This window comes from Chiloscyllium plagiosum, unplaced genomic scaffold (assembly GCF_037043375.1).
Source record: "Chiloscyllium plagiosum isolate Xiang-an unplaced genomic scaffold, Cpla_swu_hap1 HiC_scaffold_13, whole genome shotgun sequence".
NCBI lineage: Eukaryota > Metazoa > Chordata > Chondrichthyes > Orectolobiformes > Hemiscylliidae > Chiloscyllium > Chiloscyllium plagiosum.
Window position 1 is genome coordinate 37,444,461 of NW_028270151.1, and position 23,602 is coordinate 37,468,062.

Here is a 23,602-nt window from a genome sequence, read left to right on the forward strand (position 1 = left end):
TGGTTACCCAGTTATTGGAAGGATATGATGAAGCTGGGGAAGATTCAGAAGAGATTTGCCAGGATGTTGCTGGGTATGGAAGGTTTGAATTATAAAGAAAGGCTAGATAAGCTAGGACATTTTTCACTGGAATGTAGGATGTTGAGAGGGCATCTGATAGAAGTTTATAAAATGATAAAGAATATAGATAGAGTTAATGACAGTTATCCTTTCCCTAGGATGGGAGATTTCAAGAGAGGGGGCACAAAGGTGAGGACGGGATTTTAAAAAACATGAGGGGAAATTCTTTATGCAGAGGGAGGTTTGCATGTGGAATGAACTTCCTAAGGAAGTGATGGATGTGGGTACAATTATGTTTAAAAGACTTGGCTAAGCATAAATTTGAAAGGATTGGAGGGATGTGGGCTAGGGGCAGGCAGATGGGACCAGTTTAGCTTGGGATTCTGTTTAGCATGGAATGATTGAACTGAAGGGTCTGTTTCCATGCTGTATGACTATGACTCTATAAGAGATATTAGGAAGTACTTCTACATACAAAGGGTGGTAGATGTTTGGAACTCTCTTCCTCAAAAGGCCGTGGATGTTGGATCAATTGTTAATTTTAAATGTGAGATAACTTTTTGTTAAGCAAAGGTATGAAGAGACACAGGTCAAAGGCAGCTACATGAAGTTAGGCCAAAAATCAGCCATGATCTAATTGAATGGCGGAATGGGGTTGGCGGGGGGAGGGGGGGGCGGAATTAAAGGCCTAGTTATGTTGCTATGCTCTAAGGAGAAAAGGAAAAGGAAAGATTCAACGCAATATAGTTGAAAACTGCCTCATCTTTAATGGCACACAGCACCTGGTATTACAGTAATACCAGCCATTACAGCTAAATAAATGTTATATGTAGTTTGGAGCACACTCAAAATCCACTGCACTCAAGTGGGCATTTTTGAAAAGTGATTTTCAAAAATTCCCGGACACCCACTGTGTTAACTCCCATGATGAATTCCCTTTCACCACTCAATCCCCATCTACAAATCCTTTGTACACTGCTGAAAATCCATTTGAAAGTCACCATCTATGCAAAGTGCAATTTTAATTTTTAATAAATATTATACTAAGATTGAAAGGCATGGCCACAATGAAATGAAAGCAGCTGGTCCCCTTAGCTGATGGGGCAATAACAGGAGGCATAACTTTAAAGGCAGGGGGTTTACTGGGGAAAATCTTTTCACCAAGAAAATGGGAGGGGTCTGAAATGAAGAGTAATTGAGGAGGTAACTTCACAGCTTTTAAAAAGTACTTCAATGGGCACTTGAAATGTCATAATATTCAAGGCTACAGGTCCAGTGCTGGAAGATGGAAATAGTGTAGATTTAGTGCTACAGACCTGGTGGGCCAAAGGGCCTTTTCTATACTGTATAATTTCATGAAATAGAATCTGTGTAAAGTCTTCAGTCAGTCTGCTATATAAATGCAGTGTACAGCAACATTAGTAAGCACACAAACTACACTGTGTGTGCAAGTCTGTGATACTGTGTCTGCATAGCTATTTAGTTTTGTAAATAACCTTCAACCAATCTATTTTAACAAGAACCTAATTCTCTGCAGCATATGTTATGTGGGCTAACATATAGAAAACTGCAAAGTATATCATGGTAGTAGCACATAGATATCCATTACTGTCACTAACTAGCTGTCACAACGAGCTTTTAGTACCTAAGTGCTGAAAAGCTGATAACAGTTGACAGTTGTGGAAAGTCTTTCTTTCCTAGCATCCATCAATTGGTCTGTATGAGTTCAGAGATGAAGTTCAGAACTGCAACGAAAGTTAAAGTGCTACAACTAAAAGTAAAGGCTACAAATCTGTACTGAAGCATTATGAACACACTACCTCTGTCTCATTCAAAAAAATCTTTACAAGAGGCCCAAGACTGCTCCAGTTCAGCCCCAATTTTAAAAAATCACAAAAATGCTGAAGTATCGCACCAATCTAAGAAACTTTTCTGAGAACAAAATGCATATAAAAGTACCATACAAAGTATCAATACACTAAAGAGGCATCTGTCAATGGGTGCTGTCAGAGAAGCAGAACCTTTTACCTCCATCCAAATGATAAATCCCCAAAAGAATAGATAACATGTGCTAAATGCTATGATTGACACTGATTACAGTGCAAGTATCATCCTCTTTATTTATCTTACGTAAGATATAGTCAGGAAACTGACACATTGTGGTGCAGTCCACGCAGCTGTTTATAGCAGGTCTGACATCCAACATTGTTGTATTATTTGGCTTAAATGTTAATATGGCTCCTTGGGATGGACATCTGAAACATTCAACATTGTCAAAACAGATAGACCGCCTATTATTGGGCGACCAGTATGCACGGTTGTACATATTAGTGTGATCCACAAGGTAACAAATCCACCAATTGGAGCACCAAAGATTCCAGGCCGCCACATTGAGTCTCTCCATATCCCCAAGGTCAGAAGTCACACAACACCAGGTTATAGTCCAACAAGTTTATTTGAAATCACAAGCTTCCAAATTGCTGCTCCTTCATCAACTGACGAAGCAGCAGCGCTCCAAAAGCTTGTGATTTCAAATAAACCTGTTGCACTATAACCTGGTGTCTGACTTCTAACCTTATCCACCCCCATCCAACACCAGCACCAGACATCATATCCATATCCTGACTAACCTCAAGCGATGCAGGTTTGGTGCTATTGCTATCTTTAAAGTGTAGCTTTCACAATTCAAGAAAGGCTCAAAATGGAATTGGATTACATTATACAAAAGAAAATCCACGAAGTTGAACACCATACTGGCTGGTACAGCTCCATTACTTATATTGTGATGATAGATCACAATATGTTTGCTAGATCAACGATAACTAAATATTGCACTCAAAAAAAATGTCCACACAAGATTCCTACCCTGGAAGAACTGAATACCAATCTCAGGTCCCAAGCAATTTTCCAAGCTCAATGTCAAGAATGGACATTGGTCCATTCATCTTTACCTGGAGTCACCAGTCTGATGACATTTAGAATGCCTTTTTAGTGGACAATGTTTCTTTGGATTCCCATTTGGATTATCGGTCAGCCAGGACACATTCCAAAAGCATATGGATCTTGTTATCTAAAATCTACCAGCTTGTCTCACAGATGGCACTGCAGTTCTCAAAGGAAATAAACATAGCATGGCACAAACCTCCATCAGCTCATTGTAACTGCATAAAACATTTTGATTTCAACAGTGAAAATGTTAAATCAACATGAGCCAAATCAATTTGCTTAGTTTGATCTACCTGTCAAAAGGTATACCCGATTATACCAAAATAGAAGTCTTATGGGAGATGCCTACTTTGTAAGCCAGAAGTGACTCGCAAAAGTCAAGTAATTTCTTTAATTTTTAAATCGCCATATCCTCCAAACTTTGGAACCAAAGTAACTCTTTCTCAAGACCTTATACACAAATTACATCATTCATGGCAGGAAGAACTCCAATTTTTTTTCAATTTTTAAAAAAATGCTCTATCATCGAGTAAGTAAGCATTTCAATACTTTGATATCTCCAACCTTCACCATGTTGAGAGTAGATACATCCCAGAAAGCCTCACAGCATGTTGACTGCAGGATGACAAGCCTATTGCATTGTGTACTAAAGTCCTTATGACAACTCAGGCTAACTACTCCAACATTGAAAGACAGACTCTTGCTCTAGTTTTCAGAATATAGTGTTTTTTTACATATTTTGTAAGCATTTAAATTATTCATATTGACTATAAACATCAGAAATTATGTATCAAAAACTTTCCACGAATGCATCTCTGCAATGTCTACGTGTGAAGATTCAATGGTGTGATTTAGAAGCACATCACTGGTGCTGTTTGCTAACTTCCAAACTCTGCTAAGAAGAAAGATATTCCTTTAAGCCTCGAAATGGATATAATGCATCTGAATTGGAAGTTAGTCTTAACATTGATCTAATACATAATGGTCATGGCCAAGCAGAGCATATTCAACAATTTATATCAGAAGCAGAACTGCAGAAGCTCAAAAAAGTGAAAGCATCCAACAGGTTACCAAACTAACACATTTGTTTTGGTCATGCAGAAATGGACTGGAATTCTGTAAGAATGTAATCTTCAAAGGCAAACAAGTTGTGATTTTGCCAGCTCTATGTCAAGACATGCTAGGTCATATATTTAGGTCCAAAAGAAATAAGACATTGGCTTGTGAATCCACATATTGGCACTGCATTAACTAGGACAATGATCAACTAACCTAGTCTAATGCAATGTGTCAACTTTATCAACCTCAACAATTGAGGGATTATCTGCTTTTGAGTCATGATAGAAGATTGTTAATGATATTTTCCAAGATGAAGATCATGATTACATTCTAGTGATTAACTATTTCACCAAATTCCCCTTTTGTGCAAGTGGAAATCCCTTATCATTAACTGTAAAGGTACTTGCCAAAATTTTCAGATAGCTATGCTAATTCTACATGTGACTTCTCTGGGCAATGGTTTATCCTCACTGACAACTCACATATTTGGGTGACCAATCCACACAGATCATCCCTCCCACATTTATGAGAAAGAAGAGAGAAAATGGCATGAGAGTGTGATAAACGTCCCAGCATGCACCAAGGGCAAAGCAAAAGAATTCAAGATTTTCATATAAACACATGAGTTTATGGAAGGAGACCATGCTGTTGTGCTCTGCCTAGGACTTAAGGCATTGTCATAAGCAATCATCAAGTTCTGTGAAGAAATAGATAACATATCCAATCTATATATCATCAACCACCCATTACAATTCAGATACTGAAGATTTCATGAAAGACAATAGCCTCATGTCTAAAACAAATTATACATAGAAAGATAGAAATTAGGAACAGGAGTAGACCTTTCAAGCCTGCTCAGCCTTTCAATCAGATCATTACTGAGCATCCAACTCTGTACCCTATTCCTGATTCTCCTCATATACTTTCATCTCCTTAGCCATAAGAATTATATATATATCTCCTTCTTGAAAAAAGTCAATGGCTTTTCCCTCAACTGCTTTCTGTGACAGAGAATTCCACAGTCACACCACTCTCTCGGTAAAGAAATTTCTTGTCATCTCAGTCCTAATTGACATACCCCATATCCTGAGACTGTGACCATTGGTTTTAGATTCCTGGTCATTGGGAATTTGATAGCCTCTTGCTTGAGTATTGAGGTTAACTAATCTAACTGAGGTTATATTTTAGCAGGTGCAAATAACACCTTCAGGGTTCTAACCAACACTTGCAGCCTGGAACTTTCAAACTAAAACCTTCGCACTGAAGTAACCTATTTCTAACTTCTATGAATTAATTTCTTGCTTCAGGAGAGCAATTACATAAATCTAACTTTAACCAGGATATTTGTGAATTGAAGTTAAATACTATCTGAATTATGGGTGCTTCCCCCAGACATTATAAAAAATTAGATCTTGATCCTTCTAACCAAAAGCAGCCTAATGCTGTTAATATTTACTCTGTCCACTTGTACAACTCTCCCAATGCAAACACATTAGCACTCTAGGAACTATCTCTCTTCTGCAGCAACCATATTTTACACAATAGATTAGATTAGAATACATACAGTGTGGAAACAGGCCCCTCGGCCCAACAAGTCCACACTGACCCTCTGAAGAGCAACCCACCCAGACCCATTCCCCTACATTTATCCCTGACTAATCCACCTAACACTATGGGCAATTTACCATGAGGAGAAAGTGAGGTCTGCAGATGCTGGAGATCAGAGCTGAAAATGTGTTGCTGGAAAAGCGCAGCAGGTCAGGCAGCATCCAGGGAACAGGAGAATCGACGTTTCGGGCATAAGCCCTTCTTCAGGAAGCCTTCCTGAAGAAGGGCTTATGCCCAAAACGTCGATTCTCCTGTTCCCTGGATGCTGCCTGACCTGCTGCGCTTTTCCAGCAACACATTTTCAGCAATTTACCATGAGCCAATCCATCTAACTTGCACATCTTTGGTCTGTGGGAGGAAACTGGAGCACCCGCAGGAAACCCACACAGACACAGGAAGAATGTGCAAACTCCACAGAGACAGTTGCCTGAGGCAGGAATCGAACCTGGGTCCCTGGCGCTATGAGGCAGCAGTGCTAACCACTGAGCCACTGTGCTGCCCTTGGAGTATTTCACGTATGCTCTTGATTTCTTTTCCAGACACAAAAAAAAACCATTTCAAATAATATTGTCAGAGAATTAAGCTCCATCCGAACAATCCTAAGCTTGTGTCCCAAATATTTATCCAAGAAAATCAGAAAATTGTGATCTGTATCATAAATTACAGTTTCTTCAGCATTGTCGCTGATCTATATTTCAAAATGATGTAGAGCTAACACAAGGCTCAATGTTTCTTTCTCAGCTGTAAAATATTTTTTGCTGGCATGCGATCAATTTCTTATAAAATGACTGATGGGTTGTTTGACCCCTATCTCATCATCTTGCTGTAAAACAGTCCCCACACTAATTCCATTTGCATTAGCTGCCAGTTTGAATGGGTTCTCATAGTTCAGTGCAACTAAAATTGGTGTGGTTGTCAACACAACATTCAGGTTTCAAAGGCAGCCTGATACTCCTTCATCTATACAAATTTTCTGCCTCTTCAACAATTTCTTTGCAATGACAGTGCTGAAGTTCCAGACAAACTTTAAACAAAATATATTCATGCCAACAGAATGAAAAAGTTTATGTTTTAATTGAGGCATAGAAAATTCCAAAATAGCCCTTACTTTCACTTCTCAAGGTGCTACTTGGTCTCATCCCATGGTGTATCCTAAATAAGCCATATTTGATTTAGCAAGTTCACTCTTAACCAGATTTATAAATAAATTGACTTTTTTGTAGCCGATTAAACAGATTGATTAAGTGGTGTAAATATTCTTCACATGTTTTGCTATAAACAACCAAATTGTCACTGTAAACAACAGTTAGACTGTTCTTCATCACAGGAACACAACTGATGTTGTTTGATATGAACATAGATGACTTTGCATGTATAAAGTTCATCCAGTATTACAAAAGCTGATATTTCTTTGGCTTTATCAACCAATAAAACTCACTAATATCCTTTTAGAAAATTGAATTTTGTGGCAAATCATGGATGTCTAATTCATTCAATGCAAACATTGAATCTTGGAAGAGAATATGAATGTGCTTTAGTTATTGCATCAAATTTGCGATGGTCAACACAGAATCTTTGTGACGAATCCAATTTTGGAACCATGACAATAGGTGAGCTCCAGTCACTATGACTCAGTTCAATAATTTAATTGACCATCACTTCCCTGACTTGAGCTAATTTCTCTGGATTATTTTTGATGTAGTGTTGTTTTGTAGATAACAACCCCACACCCTATAAACATGGTGAACAGCCAAAGCCATTTTGCTTGGCTAATTTACACAGATTGATTTATGGTTCTATAATAGTTTTCATAAGTCACTTCATTAGTTTTCTGGAAGGTAAAACATGATGCTGTCTAATCTGTTAAGCACCTCTATATTATCAAATCTGATTGCTGGAGGATTCAACTTTTACATTTTCAATTTTTGATCAGATCTCCAATTATTCTGATATTTCAGTTTCATTCCCTATTTCTTTCATTGCTGTAATTTCACTTTTTTTCCCCTATTGTTCATGTCTTAATAGTTAACATGGCACATCACTGATTCTTGCTCCTATCTGGAGTGGTTATTACAAAATACACAAAATTTAGTTTCTTTTTGATTTGGTAAGGTCCCACAAGCCTTATTTTTAATGGTTTGACAGAGACAGGTAGTGGCACTGATGCCTTTTCTGCAGCAACAAAATTTCAAACTTTAGGCTTTTAATCTGCTATAGTTTTCATTGTTTGCTCAATACTCTTCAAGTGATTTTAAACCAATGCACATGCTTTGGTAAGTTTCTCACTGAAATTTGAAAAATTAGCTTTGGCTAATCAATTTTTATTTAATTAATTTAAGTGATCATCTCACCTCACGTTCATATATTAATTCAAAAGGACTAAATCCTGTGGACTTATTGGAGTATCACAATGGTATTAGTAACAAAGGAATTCCTTTACCCTAATGATTAAGACATTCTTGACAATAAGCTCTAATAATGTTCTTCAAAATTTGATAATATCTTTCAATTCATTTTGAGATTTACATGATAAGCAAAAGATGTAAATTTGTTTTAGTCTTAATTTCTTTGAATATTTATGACATAAAATTCAGACATTGATTTGATTGTATTTCTTTGGATCATCCATACCTTGTGAAAATTTGAAGTAACGTTTCCGCCACCACTTCTACAGTAATTTTTCCTGAAGGCACCCTTTCAGGAAATCTGGTGGAAACATCCATAATTTTCCTATCTAATTCTATGGTCCTAAGACATAGTCAGAAAATAGTCAGGAAACAAGCTTCCTCCTGGAAGATTTCAGTTTCTTTTATCTTCACTAGTTGTTCCATCACCCTTGGTGAGGCCAATAATCTTGAACCAGTCATTCCCTAAAATAAAGTCAATTCCATCTCTAGAAATTTGTTTCACTTACTCCCATGACAATTTCTCCACGACCACAATTTCTCTTTAATCCAACTCGACATGACAAGACTGAGTTGTAACATTTATTTATACCTCCAGTTAGTATTTTCTTCTTCATTAACCCCCAGAAGACAGCACCAGTGATCTGACTTGCTCCAGTCAGTCTCAATAATTTTGTTGGTTTATCATCTTCATTCAAAGCATAAGGAAATTTTTCTTCTTTTGGGATAAAATATTCAGTAGTCTGATTCTCCTGGTCAATATTCAAAAATAAATGACTGTCCTGAGCTATCTCTCCCTTCTTAGTACATTAATTGTAATCAATGCGTATTGAAACCCTATGCAGGTTTCAGGTGATTAACAGTCAACTGTCACTCATTCAGGTGACATCATCTACTGCATCCGCTGCAGCCGGTGTGGCCTCCTCTATATTGGGGAGACAGGCCGCCTACTTGCGGAGCGATTCAGAGAGCACCTCTGGGCCACCCGGACGAACCAACCCAACCAACCTGTGGCACAGCATTTCAACTCCCCCTCCCACTCCACCGAGGATATGCAGGTCATTGGACTCATCCACCGCCAAACCACAACAACCCGACGGTCGGAGGAGGAGCGTCTTATCTTCCGACTGGGAACCCTCCAACCGCAGGGGATGAACTTGGACTTCACCAGTTTCTTCATCCCCCCTCCCCCCACCTTGTCTCAGCCGGATCCCTCCAGCCCGGCACCGCCTTCCTGACCTGCAGTCTTCTTCTTGACCTCTCCGCCTCCATCCTACTCCGACCTATCACCCTCACCTTGACCTCTTTCCACCTATCACATTTCCAACTCCCCTCCTCCAAGTCCCTCCTCCCTACCTTTTATCTTCTCCTGCTGAACACTCTCTGCTCATTCCTGAAGAAGGGCCTGTGCCCGAAACGTCGAATCTCCTGTTCCCTGGATGCTGCCTGACCTGCTGTGCTGTTCCAGCAATAAAGTTTCAACTTTGATCTCCAGCATCTGCAGACCTCACTTTCTCCAGGTGACTCATCTACCTTATCAACCTTTTGACTAGATAACTGAACTTTAAAAAAGATGAAAGACTTACCAGTTAATTCCCACCATACTGCAAATTTCCAAATAGACACTCTCATTCTGGTTGTGTCTCATTCCAAACTGCTTGTGTGCAAAGCTTGCTCAAAGCTTGCAGTCTCAGTAAAGATGTTCTCTTGTTGCTACCACTACAGTGTTAATACTAGCATTCTTTCCTGATGCCCCACTTTCTGAAAATTGCTTAGGCATTCCTCCTACTACAATTGCTCTCACATTTAACTTAAAGCAATTGGCTTTGCTATGACCAGTCTGATTACAACAGAAGCATGTTAATTTTTTTTGCATCAACTTTACTTCCAGCCTTTCTCCTTTATTACTTTGGTATTCTTCTGTCTGATGTCTAAAACTAGTATGGTTTGTTCCAAAGCCACATTGGCTTCCAGGGAAGATTTCCTCAGAGACTGAGAGAAAGCGCCTGACGAGGATTTGAGCGATGATTTTCCTGGTGGTGGAGAGTAAGGAGATTATTCAGTAGTTCCTGTAGTCCACTTGGCCACCACAAGACAGTGGTGATGGCAATATGTCTGCGATCAGAAGGGCTTTCTTCATTGTCCTGAATTTTCTGGAATAGTTGATGGTGAGAATGGGTAAGCTGTACTCCTCCAAGTTTTAAAATCTCTATTGGAATCCCATACACTCATATAGTTTTTCCATTCTTCATGTGTCTCATGGAGACTTTAACTTCTGCCACACTAGGTGGGAGTCCAAGATCATCTTGCTACCTCTCATCTAAGGCTGGCATCAATACCAAGATTTAACATCACATCTAATCAATTAAGCACTACCTTTAGACAGCTAAGAATAACCGTGACATCCATGCTGATACCAAGATCCTTGTGTATAAGACAGTCATCTTTCCAACTCTTCTATATGGCTGTGAAACTTGGACTACTCAAGACCCTTGAGAAATACCATCAACGTTGTTTGAGATGGATTCTCCACAACAATTAGGAGGGCAATGTTAGCATGCTTGAAGCAGCCAATCACACTCACATCAAGGCTATGATCATTTGCGGAGCAAACCTTCTTCACTCAGCTTTTGAAGGCATTCAAATGAGAAAAGAACAATGGAAGTGTTTTAAAAGCTCCCTGAAGGCCTCCTTCAACATGTTAACATGTGGGAGACCCTCGTTCAGAAGAAAATGAGTTTGAGGAAACTTGTGTATGAAGGCACATAATTCTTTAAGAACACCTGGTAGCAAGAGGAAGTACAGAAAAGAGACCAAAGAAAGCAATGCCAACGACCTCAAGGCCAAAGACCAGTTCCACCTCCCAGAAACATCTACCAAGTGTGCAGTCAGAGATACGGCTCTAGGATCGGGGTCATCAATTAAACAAGAACCCACAGACCACATGGCCAATGACATGGGATTTCCTTGGTGGATAACCATACTCATTAGTGTGTGATTGCTGATGAAAACTAGTAACTTTTCCAACTACATATTTTCTATTCCCCCTGGTAGATTTCCATAGGACCATCTCCCCACCTATAATTCTCTGTGCAAAATATCATAGTATCAGCCAGCTCTGCTGGTTCTCTGATTTTTAATACCTCATGCTCATCTAAACAAGATTTTTTTAAATTTGCAGGAATACTGTTTCCAAATTCTTCCAAGATGATTATTTGCTTTATATTATCAAAGATTTTCTCCAGCTTAAGTATTCATCTGACAAACTGGTGTGGAATCTTAGTTGTACCTTTCAAAATTCTTTAAAATTATGTCCAACCTCTTTTGACCACTTCATCTGTACAACTACCTTCTTCAATGAAGTAACATACCTTTCAACTCCATGTTCAGTAAACGTAGGTACTAAGTGTATGTTCTTAATTAAATCAAATTTCTCAATGGAAACATCCTCTGGACCACTACCTCTGTCATCTTTCTTTACTCTAAGCCTTTTTTTGACCAACTTATCTAAGTTTCATACTTCTTTGAAGTTCAAGACTTTGAATCTTTTTTTTAAGATCCTCTACGTTTTCCTTATCCTCACTTTATACTTTGTGTTTTATTTTTAACTCCACGTCTCTCTGCTTTTCTCCCTCATCTGTTTCGATCCCTTTCATTTCTAACTGTATCTTGTTGTGACACACCAATTTCAAGTTTCCATCCTTTCAATTCTCAATGTTAGATAATCACTTGAAGCATCCCATCCTGACAGGATTCTACTTTGCCTCTACTTTCAATTTATCTTCTAACTCTCTCAGTTTAGCCATAGTCAAAGATTTAAATAATCTACTCTTATGTCTTTCAGTCTCAGAAACCCCTTAGCAACATTCAAAAACATCTCCAAAGTCCATGCAGTAAATTTCACCACAATGCAGCTGTTTTATGTGCAAAGCCACTACTTACTCATTATTTTTAAAAACAAGACATTTATCCCTCTTAATTCCAGAGGATTCAAATCCTGAAAGAACCCAATTGTTATGATATCAGATGCTGTTATTACTGGACAAGTCTGATCCTAAACTAAAATCTGGTTTAAGGGATTTTTTTCATTTAACAAGATCTTTCACTGAAACACAAGCTGCAGATCTAGTTTTAACAATGAAACAGAAGTCCATTACACAAATAAAAGGAAGATGAAATGCAATAACCAAGATACTTACATATAATACATTTTAAAATATTTTGAAACGTACAGTAAAGTATGATGTTTCACACATCCCACAAGCAAACCTTTACAATACTCAAATACCAGGGAGAGTTTAGCACTAAGCAAAAAACAATGAGTGTTGATGCTAGAAATCTGAAACAAAAACAGAAATTGCTGAAGAAATTCAACAGGTCTGGCCGCATCTGTTGAGAGACAGTTAAGTCAACATTTCAGGTCCAGTGACCTTTCTTCAGAACTTCTGAAATATTGACTCAGTTTTCTGTCCACAGATGCTGTCAGACCTCTGAGCTTTGCCAGCAATTTCAGTTTTTGTGACCAAGGAGACTTTGCTTTCCTTGGTGAATTTAAAAGGAATGGCAATGTGATAATGCCAGTCTCTATTGCAACAGTTTGATATATGTTTTTTTAAAAGAAAGACCAGCGAATCAAATACAAAATTGGCTTCTTTCTTCCTTCCGTATTGTTTGTCATCAACAGCAAACAGTTGAAGCGAAATTTTAAAATGGCATGGAGGCAGGGCCAGAGGTGAGTGAGACTGCAATTTCTTGCCATTTTAGCGATTTTTGTCCTAGAAGGATCAGAGTGGGGTGTTTATTCTACTGTAACCATGTTTTCTGTAGGCTATTGGTGTAATTGCATGTAAAGTGCCTTTTTTGGTTCCTGAAAAGGCAGTGCTGAGAGCTGGTATCTTGCTATACAAAAGAGCCAAGACAACTGAAAGAGTATGTATTTTTTTTTAAAAAAAGCAATTTCAGTGAAGACTGAATCTTTGTAGTGTCAAAGTCAACTAAATTTGACCAAAAAAAGTAATAATGTATTGAATAGATTATGCCAAAGATGAAGTTTTATCCTGGTGGGGTCAAGGTTTTTATGTTAATCAGTGAATTTCTGGATCCTGATCTGCAAACGATAGGTGGGCCAATTAAAGGACTGATTAAAGGAGCTATTAACGTCAATCACCACATGTTGACTGGAGCCAGCACTCCAAGCACTAGTGAAATTGCTTCCACTGCTAGCCTGTAGCCATTGTGCCACTGCGATGGCTGCCAGCTGCCAATGAAGGGGTTATACCTCCACGATGACTGTCTGTCAGCTGTGACCTTTTTGATTTAAAAATTGAGGCATCCTTTCTTTCACTTGCCTACTTTAGCAACCTCAATGCTGATGCGGATGTTTATTTGATGTCCCTCAAAAATTGAGGATACGGACTGCCATCCTAAGTTGGGTGGCAGGTGCATACCCTAGCCACTAATTGGCCCACAAGAACCAACACAATGCAACATTGAGACCTGAACATTTTCCAAGTGCTAGGATCCTGACTCCTAAACAAAGATTCAGTATTCAGCAGTGCCTGATTTGTCATGTCTTCATTAATTTTAAAAAATTGATAATCTTCTCAACTGTGGAGATTCAACCTACACTGAGGGTTGCACTATTAAAAAAAACACTGCTTTCCCAGCTGCCTTGACTGCTTTGTATAGCATATTACCAGCTCCCAGCACTGCTTTATCAGGAAATCAAAAATGGCATCTTAAATGTATTTACAGCAATAGCCGAGAGAAAACATGGTAACAGTGAAACAAAAACAGCATTTACATCCTTGTATGAAGGATGCAAGTTTGACCTTATATCATTCAACAGTTTAATATTCTTGTGGTAAAAATGTAATATAGCGATTCTGTAACAAAAATGTACTATTGAATTATTAATGAAAGTCTTCTACCATCTCCACTTGTGTGGCTCAGCATTGACAGTCTTTGATATTTTCTTCATGGTAAGTACAGGCAGCCTGTAATATAATAGCGTAGTTAATGTTTAGCAGACTTGAATGCAGAGTTTTTCCTGCGTGTGATTTGATGAATAAACTATTTTATCTCCAACATGATTTAAACCATCCAGTACAATGTGATGGATCACTCCTGAATCTTTTTTTTTACAAACCTGTAGATGCCCTAGTGACAGAATGGAGCAAAGAATTCAGATTTGTTGTCTGTAGGTTTGGTGCACAGAGGTGTCTGTCACTCCAAGCTAACATTACTACAACCAAATTCTGTTTATTCTCAATTGAAACAACAGGAGCAGTGCCACACTGTGGTGAGACACTTATGTTGGGGTGGGGGCAGAGAAAACTTTCGAAGCAGTGTTAACTAAACGGCAAACAAGATGGATTGTAATCATAGATTCTGAGCCCCAAACATTCCTGCTGTGTAAACTTACAGAGCCTATAGTTGGTATGAACAATATTTGTGAATAAATTCAAATAAAATCTGGAGTTTGCATATTGAACTATTAAAAATTAATGCTGTATATTCATGATATTACATTTAACTGAGAAATTTAAGGCTATCATTTTTCCTGTTTACTTTGGATTATTCTCTCTTGTACAATTTTTGCACAGTTGACTAATATGATTAATTAATGAAAATACAGCCCGCACTAATTCATGCATTAATTGAAACAATAGATTTTGAAATTAATTTTTTTAATAGTGCCAGGATCTTAAGTACTTTAGTTATCGTGCTGTTGCCCTTTGGATCATAGTGATGCCTTGCTATTCCAGTCATCCAGCTTTGTATGGTCACCTACCACTTGTGTCTCAAACCTGCTCTTAGTGCATTGACAATTTCCTGCCCCACTGATGAACCTGGAGGACATATTGTTCCCTTGTCAGGAGTAATTATCTCAGCAATTCAGTTAAATTTCTCTTCATTTTGACAGTTTGTCTTTCAAACTTTCTATGCTTTCATTGATTTGTTTTCTCCTGTTCCTTTCTTCCCTTTTGTTTCCTTATCATAGCTTCAGGTTATTACGTGCAAAGTATTGATGGAACTGGATGGCTTCAGTCGATCGGGAGCTAATGCATCCCTAATCCTGTCTTTGTTACAGAGGAATGTTCTGCTTGGGTCTCTGATGGGGAAATAGGTGCAAAGCTGTTGATCCTAGTTTTATTTGTCAGAAACCCATGCATCAATCAAATACAAGCCCAGCTGAGCGTTGAAAGACATGGGGTTTCAGCTGAAGAAATTTGATAACGGTCTATTGTCAGGCTGTACATTCACTTTTCGATAAGAAATACATTTGACTGATGTAGATAAGGATGGAAGGGTTGTAGAGGGGAAGAGAGAACTGACATACATGGTACTAGAGGTGCAGCTGCTTCATTACTGCAAAATGTGTGTATAAAATCAAGTATTGCTACATCGAAATGTGGGCTTTGACTCCTGGGTTCAAGTAAAATTCATAGAATGACTGAAAGGAAAGCTGCATAAATACAGCACAGATGTGCTGGCCTGTGGGATCACATGCAGTGCTGGTACTGTAAGACAAACTAAAGCTTGTTATTATTAGTGCTCAGTGAGCTTTGCAAAGGACTGTTACAATCCATTTTTAAAAAGACAATTGCTGTTTTAACATTGAAAGTGCTGCTAAAGAATTTTTTGAGGTATAATGATATTAGTTTTCTTAATATAATTTATTCTGTTGAGAATCTGGTCAATTAAGAAATGGTTTATATTATTTATATTTACCCCTACTTTGTAATTGCCATTGTTAGGGAACAGACTCAAGTTGTCTGTGTAGATGTAATATGAAATGCATAGAAATTGCCAATTTTGAATAGAAAGAATCTGAAGGTTAACAGATGACGTTGAGAATTTCTAAAAATTCTCAATCTAGCTGCAGTTTCACTTTTGAAATTGGGTCTTTTATGACTCAAATTAAAATTTTAAAGATTTACATCAACTGTTAAATCTGCAGTGAAAATGGTGCTCTGGAATAATTCTAAGAAAAGTATCATTCAGTGACTGGTTAATGTGACAGATTTCTGCTGTAAAATAAAAATAAAAAATTAAAATTATACTCAGTATTGTCTCAAAATCAAAAAGAATAAATTGAACTATTAGCATTTCATGAATCTTATAATTTTCTGATAATTTTATAGTACCTGTACTTTGCAATAATAATTAAGATTTCAATAAAAACATTTCATAAATTTAGCATATTTTTAGAAATCTATTACTTGGTAGCTCTGTTGTTAATTTTTATGAGGACTTCACCAAAAACATATTTGTTTTTCATTTGTAAGATTATTTTACTAGATTTATAATTGTGGATAATACTCAGCAATTTTCTAAGTCTGAACAAATATAGCTGGGAGGCAATTGAACAAATAGTTCCAAGTTTATTCTGAAAATAACATGACACCACAGTAGTATTATTAATATTTTATAAATGATTATTATTTCTATCATAGCATAGATAGATTATAGTTCATATTTAAAAATAGCACTCTGACCATAAATGTTTGGAAATAATTTGCAGTATTCTTCATGAAATACTTGGCAATCATTTATGTAGAGAAGAAATACAGTCATAGTAAATGACTTATCAAAGACTTTTGCTTGAGGTACTGTACTTGCTATACTGCATATTTCCTGCCAAGCTCAAAATGCTGTTCAAAATAAATTATTTTTAATAGTGCCTCTAATTTTCTGGAATGATGGATGTAGACTTTAGATATTTACCTCAATTTCTGAAGAATTGTTGGACAAGTTTCCATCTTAATATGTTGTGCTCTTTCCATTCCAAATATTTTGCTTGTTATGAATTTGTTAGTGTTCTCACATTGTCCCAGTGAATTAATTTTCTAATGAAACATAAACATCAAGTTTGCAAATTTAAACAATGAAATGCAAGTATAATTATAGTTTAAATAATGAAACAACTTGTTCAGTCTTTGCAATTAATTATAGTACTTGTTTGATGTCTAATCCTTTGGATTTCCGCTCAACATATCTATAGAACACTACTCTCTTCACTACCTGAAATAATGGGACTTTTTTTGTAGAATTAACAATGATTAGGGAGTTACCTGGCTTAATCTCAAGTATTGGAAAGAAGAACCTCATTGTGAAAAATTGTTCATTAATATTTTTGTTTGCATATCAGATTAGATTAGATTAGATTACATTACAGTGTGGAAACAGGCCCTTCGGCCCAACAAGTCCACACCGACCCGCCGAAGCGAAACCCACCCATACCCCTACATTTACCCCTTACCTAACACTACGGGCAATTTTAGCATGGCCAATTCACCTGACCCTGCACATCTTTTGGACTGTGGGAGGAAACCGGAGCACCCGGAGGAAACCCACGCAGACACGGGGAGAACGTGCAAACTCCACACAGTCAGTCGCCTGAGGCGGGAATTGAACCCGGGTCTTAGGCGCTGTGAGGCAGCAGTGCTAACCACTGTGCCACCGTGCCGCCCACTGTGCCATCGTGCATACATTGTTTGGATGATGTGTTTGCTGGCCTTGCGCTTTTAAATCAAGTAGCTGATTTCATTTTATTCTTAGCTCACATTTGTAAGCAGGAGTTTTATAAGTGTCCAATTAAGCATCTAATTCCATCCTTGCAACTGTTGAAATGGAATGCAAAGCACTTCAACTTCCTCTTAAATCAGGGCTTCAATATGGAGTTCTAACCATGAACAAGAGTTGAGACACTCTTAGTAAAAAAAGAATCAAGTTATTTTTATATTGTATATATACTCCAGTTACTCTATGCAATGTCCAAACAAAGCATTGTAAGTGTACTTGTTTCAGGAAGTCTTACACTGCTTTAAATCAGTTTGTGACCTGACTCTGAATTTATAGCTTGGCCAGATTTTTAACAAATGCTATGGGAAGGGATGCAAATGTGCATGTCAAATTCCATTGTTGTTTTTCCCACCAATTATCCACCTGTCCCCAAGTTGAATAGCCGGGAGGCAAGATCTTAGATGGGAATAATTAATGGCTACTGAAAGCCCTCTTCAGATGCATGTGCAATGTTTGAATGATGAGGAAGTGAGCAATGAGCATGAGGCCTACTGTGGCCATAGGTGGGAAATGGTGAGGGTGTATGTTATTCATTGCTGTTTCTCTTTGGAGTTCGGATTAACTGCAAAGTCTTTACAATTACATTGATTTCTCAAATGCCTCCAACGTCAAATGCATTTGTTGCTGAAACATTAATAAAAAATAGAAGTCCTTGGGTATCAATCGACTTCTAATTCTAATATGCATGTCACCCAGTGAATTGTGGGATGCGGTAGAATTTAATGACCATAAGATATTGATTCATTCCATGGGTGCCAAAGGCTTCTAGTACTCAACACGAATGATGTCTTCAAGGTGAACTTGATCAATGAATGAGGACATCAGAGTTCTAACCAAAAGTACATACAGTTGGTTCAACATATTGGATTTGATTAATAAATAAGAACCCTGACTATCTTATTTTACTCACTAGCCTAGGCACCCTAAAGTCAATTTTAGCATCCAATATCTGACTACTTAACTCATCACAGACCCTTGCATGAACCTTCTTGGCCTATCTGATACAGTACATAAGGAGAGGATGCAGCACTATAGAGGCATTATTACGTTTTTAGCATTTAAATTGGAGAAATATATTGGATAATTATTAATTAATTGGTATCCAATTAATGAATTTTGTTCCCTGAATAATCTACTTTTTGACTATTTAATTTATGTGCAGTCTTATGTTTAGTAATAATAGATAACAAAAAGACAGTATGTTCCGGCAAACTGTCTTCCCTTGATTAATGAAAAGTGACGTGGGTGTTGATGAGAAAATCTATACAATGATATAATTGATTTTGTAAAGTTTTCAATGAATACTTCAACCAACATTGAAAAAACAACACAACTTTTTACTAGAGCAGCTCTAATTTCTGACATAGGTCTAATTTCCACTGTAGATGTAATATCTGCAGCAGAATCAGTTGCTTTTAAAGTGCCACCTTTGTGTAGACACAGGATGGGGTCTGCATTGACATGGAAGTGGCAGTATTACTTGAGAATCACGTCAGTAATCTTATATAAAATTTGACACCTGAAGAGAAAGATGCGAGTCTATTTTGACTACTTAGACTTACACCAGTTAGATTGAGCACCTTGTAAGTGTATCTCCAGCCTGTTGTGAAGCCGCAATTTAAAAGTGTCCAGAGGTCCATTAGACTTCCTGGAAACTTTCTAAACTTACCTTTGTGATGTTTTTAATGTTGGAAGATAACAGATGTTCCTGCCCACTCACGCACAACACAGAGGAGCAGGGAGCTTTTTGTTGCAAAGCTAAGTACAGGTTTCAGTTGATTGTGTAACTCAGCTCTGCCATTTGTACATCACACTCTACAGATGTCCTATTCTGACATTGCTGGCTGCAGTATAACTATATTAATTTACTTCCCTTGTGACCAGCTCAGAAGAGTTTTCATGCCTGACTTTTCACAGACTGAATCTACTCAGTGTCCTATCAAATGTGGTTAGTTGGAAGCAATTACTGTATCAAAAATAACAACAATCACATACATTTGGTTCCTAGCTTATGAGATATAGTAAAAAAAAGCTAACTTTTAAAAATTACTGAATGGAATTCCAGAAGAACATTTCAATATGGATCATGATATACCATCTATTCTCTGATTGTATAGTTGACTTGTCCATCAACTGATTCCCAATCTCAAAAATTATGAGTAGTTTAACTTTTGATGAATATTCTGAGTTTTGTCAGAGATGGTTTATGGGGTTTTGTTTTCTAACACTGATGTCCTATGCATATTTCAGTTATGTAACGTAGCCTTATTTTATTCACTTGCTTATGAAGTGGAAAGTGGAAAGCAGTTCTTTTTAACAGGCAGGTGAATAATCTCAGAAAATACGAACTGTAAAATTTGTCTCATAAACTGGTTTGAGAAAAAATATTTTCAAGTAAAAAATGAATAATTTGTAAAATCCCTCATTTTATAAGAATGTGGCCTTTTATAACTTATATTTCCAACTGAGTTCACCTTGTAAAGCATTCCTTCTGATACACAAGAAATCCAAGACATTAAAATCTGGTGGCGAACATTTACTTGGCATCAGTAAGTGGTGGGGCTGGTAGTGTAAAATCTATTCATTAGTTTCAAATCAAATCCACAATTGTACATTGCTGGGTTGTGTGGGTTTAAGAATCAATTGACATTTACAAGTATGTTAGCGATATTACATCAACAGTTTATGCTTTTTATTAAATGTTGAATATGTTTTGTTACTTAATAAGAATTTTACACTTCAATTTAAGTTCTTAGAAAACTATCAGAATGACCTACAAATTCATCTCAATTAAGAAAAATAGCCAGAAGGCAAAATATTCTCAATATTGCCACATTTATTTTCTGTCCATTTTTTCAATAACCAGGGGCTAAAAACTAAATAAAAGTGTATGAGTGCTTGTATTTGTCTGACAAATTACACATGCTTGGCTGCTCCATTGTATCCGTCCCATATACTTGACTAGATAATAAAGAGGGAACTGCCAAATGTTACTTATATAGTTACTGTTTTCTCTAGCTCAATCCTTCTTAACTATTCAAGCCTTCTATGAGCTGGTTAAAGTGCTGCTTGGTGATACCACAATATATGTAAGATATTCACCTCAACTTTTTCCATTGTAAATTCCTATAACCACATTCATTGCTAAAGTAAATTTGTCACACTGTAGTTATGCTCATGCTACAGTTGACACAAGAGCAGTAGCATTTGCCTTGTACTTACAATGTAATACATGTATATAGACAAATTTCATTATAAGTGTGGGCATAGGAACATTGAGAATTTAATATTCTTTGTTAAAAAGATTCCAGATATGTGAAAAAAACATAAACTGCTCATAAAACGTAAAGCAGTCACCAAGTTTGGCCCAATCTGTGAAGGGAGAAATCGAGTTAATGTTTCGAATCCAATGACTTGTCATCATAACTGAACAGAGCTATTGAGTTTATCCAATGCTTTCTAGTTTTATTTCAGATTTCCAGTATCTTCAGTATTTTGCTTTTTATTCAGGATAGATGTTATCGAAGTAAGGTTTTTAAAGTTTATATTCTTGTTTCCAAAACTATTTAAAGGTTAATGAGCAGAAAGTGGTGGAACTAAAGGAAACTATCTCATCAATGGTATTGATGAGTCAAAATGTCTCCACATGGTTGTACAGCAACCATGTATGCACAGAAGCATAGATGGCAGCTGCCAGGAATAAAGATGGCACTGCCCATATAATCACACCATAAAACAGTCATGACAAAATACTCAACCATTCAGAATGTCATTACATTATGACATGTGCTTTAAAAAAGCAAATAAAGAAAACTACAGTCTTTTCTTGCTGAAAAACAAGTAGATGTTATAGTGAAAACAATGCAAATAGTATTGTCTCATTTCCAGCTCCAAGTAAGGCCTCTCCCCAGTCAGCAGGGTAGGTTGAAAGTGCCACTTGGTGACGTAGGAGTGTTGGTTCGAGCTCTCTAAAGGAGCAGTGGACAAGGAGACCTGTCCCACAGACACCATTGGAGATGCTCTGTTTCATCAGCCCCAGCCTTCACCTTGAGGCCCAAAGTAACTGTTAATTTAGGATTAATAGGTCAATAGTTCTCCAATGCCTTCCCTGGACCTGTAAGATTTAAGACAGATTGGGGTAGGTGACAGGAAAGCCACCTGCTAGATTTTACTTGCATTCTCATCTTCAAACTCAGTGTGGGAAAGCATAAAGTCCATTCTTCAATTCAGGATTTTGAGAAAGGCTGAAGTTTTAAACAAAAAACTTAAATAGGGATATTCAGAGACTCTAAGATTGATGCAATAAACATATAGAATTACGTTATTATCAAATAGTTATTTTTAAAGAAAGTTAAACACTTATTTTGGACAGAAGAGATTTGTTGCTAAGAAACCATATGAACAGAATTGATTTCAGCAAAAAATTTAATGATTTGTGGAAACTTGCTGATCAGTTTGCTGACATAACAAAAGCTATAATTTTATGAAAAGTGTGCTATATTGTGATTCTTTCCACAATTCAAAATATATTTACAATATGATCAGCAGGAGTAACAAATGCTGCGGGTATTCACAATAAAACGTATAACAGGTTACCAGATGTAAAACAACATCTTGCAGGATGGATGGACAATGTGAGAAAGGTATGAGGTTGAAAACCAATTTACTAATCGCTTTGCCACGTCACTTTGATCCACCTACATCATTGGTATTCTGCCTTAGGGTTGCCGAACCAATTAAGGAGGGCAGATGGGATGATGTGTCTGTTCTATCCAAACCACAGCTTGTGTTACATGTGCTCACCAGCATTTGTACTTTTGAGGCTTTAGCAACCAAAAAAATGGAGAGGAGACCTGTGACAACTGTTCTGCAACTCTCTCACTCTTTTACATGAAATGGGTCCACTCATGATCTGAGGATCTGCATGAGGGGTACTCTCGCAGGAATAGAATGAAGAGAACAAGTTCTCTGACCAAAGCAGGCAAAGAAGGAAGTGGCCAAGGATATCAGCATTAACAGTGTGTGATCATCTTACCTAGAGACAGTACATAGCAGGCATCCAGGATCTCAGGGGAGGGAAGGTGAGTGGCATGTATCATGGCCAGAGGTCGTAACTCCAGATCATCTATGAACATATTGAAATTTAATTACAATATGTGTTTTTTAATGAAGATATCAAGCCAAAATACAATTGTGAATATAAATTCTCAGCAATGCAATTCAGTGACTGTCTGGAACTGCTTTGTGGATTATCCCCAGTATCAAGGGAGATCCTGGACTTTTACACCTGACAGACGTCAAGGGAGCTTCAAAAAGAAGGACATCAAAAGGGAGACATGTTCTGCAAGCTGAACTGTAATCTCCTGTGAGATCTCTCAGACTAAGTACATGATGGTAGCAAAGAAAGCAGCTTGAGTGACAGGCATGTTTCTGTTTTCCACTTTCAAGGATATACAGAATGGAGGTTAAAAGCCAAATTCAACTCTGGTCTGTGTGTGCTAGTAGACATAGGTGTGCACAAAGAGGGTAACAGCTGAGAAACCCCTCTTCATGGAACTCAGAGACTGATCCACATTTTTTAAACTTTTCTTCTGGACTCACCTCTTATTTTAATATGTATATTGTATTATTATTTCTTCTTGCATTTAATAACTAATAAACTCAATCTTTTGATGACTCATGTCTGATAAAATTGGCTTCTTTTAAAAAGTACATTAATTTGGTCTGGGAAAAAGGCATTCACAAGGAAAGGGATCTTTTTAAATTAACCTTCATACGACCAACTGAGAGGACTGGTGAATGAAGAATAGGAGGCATTTCATTCCTGTGCAACCAGGAACTTGACAATTTGGGTTATCCCTCCTGGAACAATTGTTAATTGATAAATCTTGCCTGAGTACTGATCAAAACACATACCAGTACTTACAGGTGCCAAC

At 37.3% G+C, this 23,602-nt stretch overlaps 1 long non-coding RNA gene across 1 annotated transcript in view; it reads left to right on the forward strand.

The window, feature by feature from the left end:
* The window catches only part of LOC122556009 (uncharacterized), a 64,179-nt gene extending 48,004 nt beyond the window's left edge, over window positions 1–16,175 (forward strand). The window contains exons 2-3 of the long non-coding RNA XR_006313432.2: window positions 12,763–12,810; window positions 15,082–16,175. This is a non-coding gene — a long non-coding RNA (uncharacterized LOC122556009). The remainder of the gene's footprint in view (window positions 1–12,762; window positions 12,811–15,081) is intronic.
* The last annotated feature ends 7,427 nt before the right edge of the window (window positions 16,176–23,602 follow it).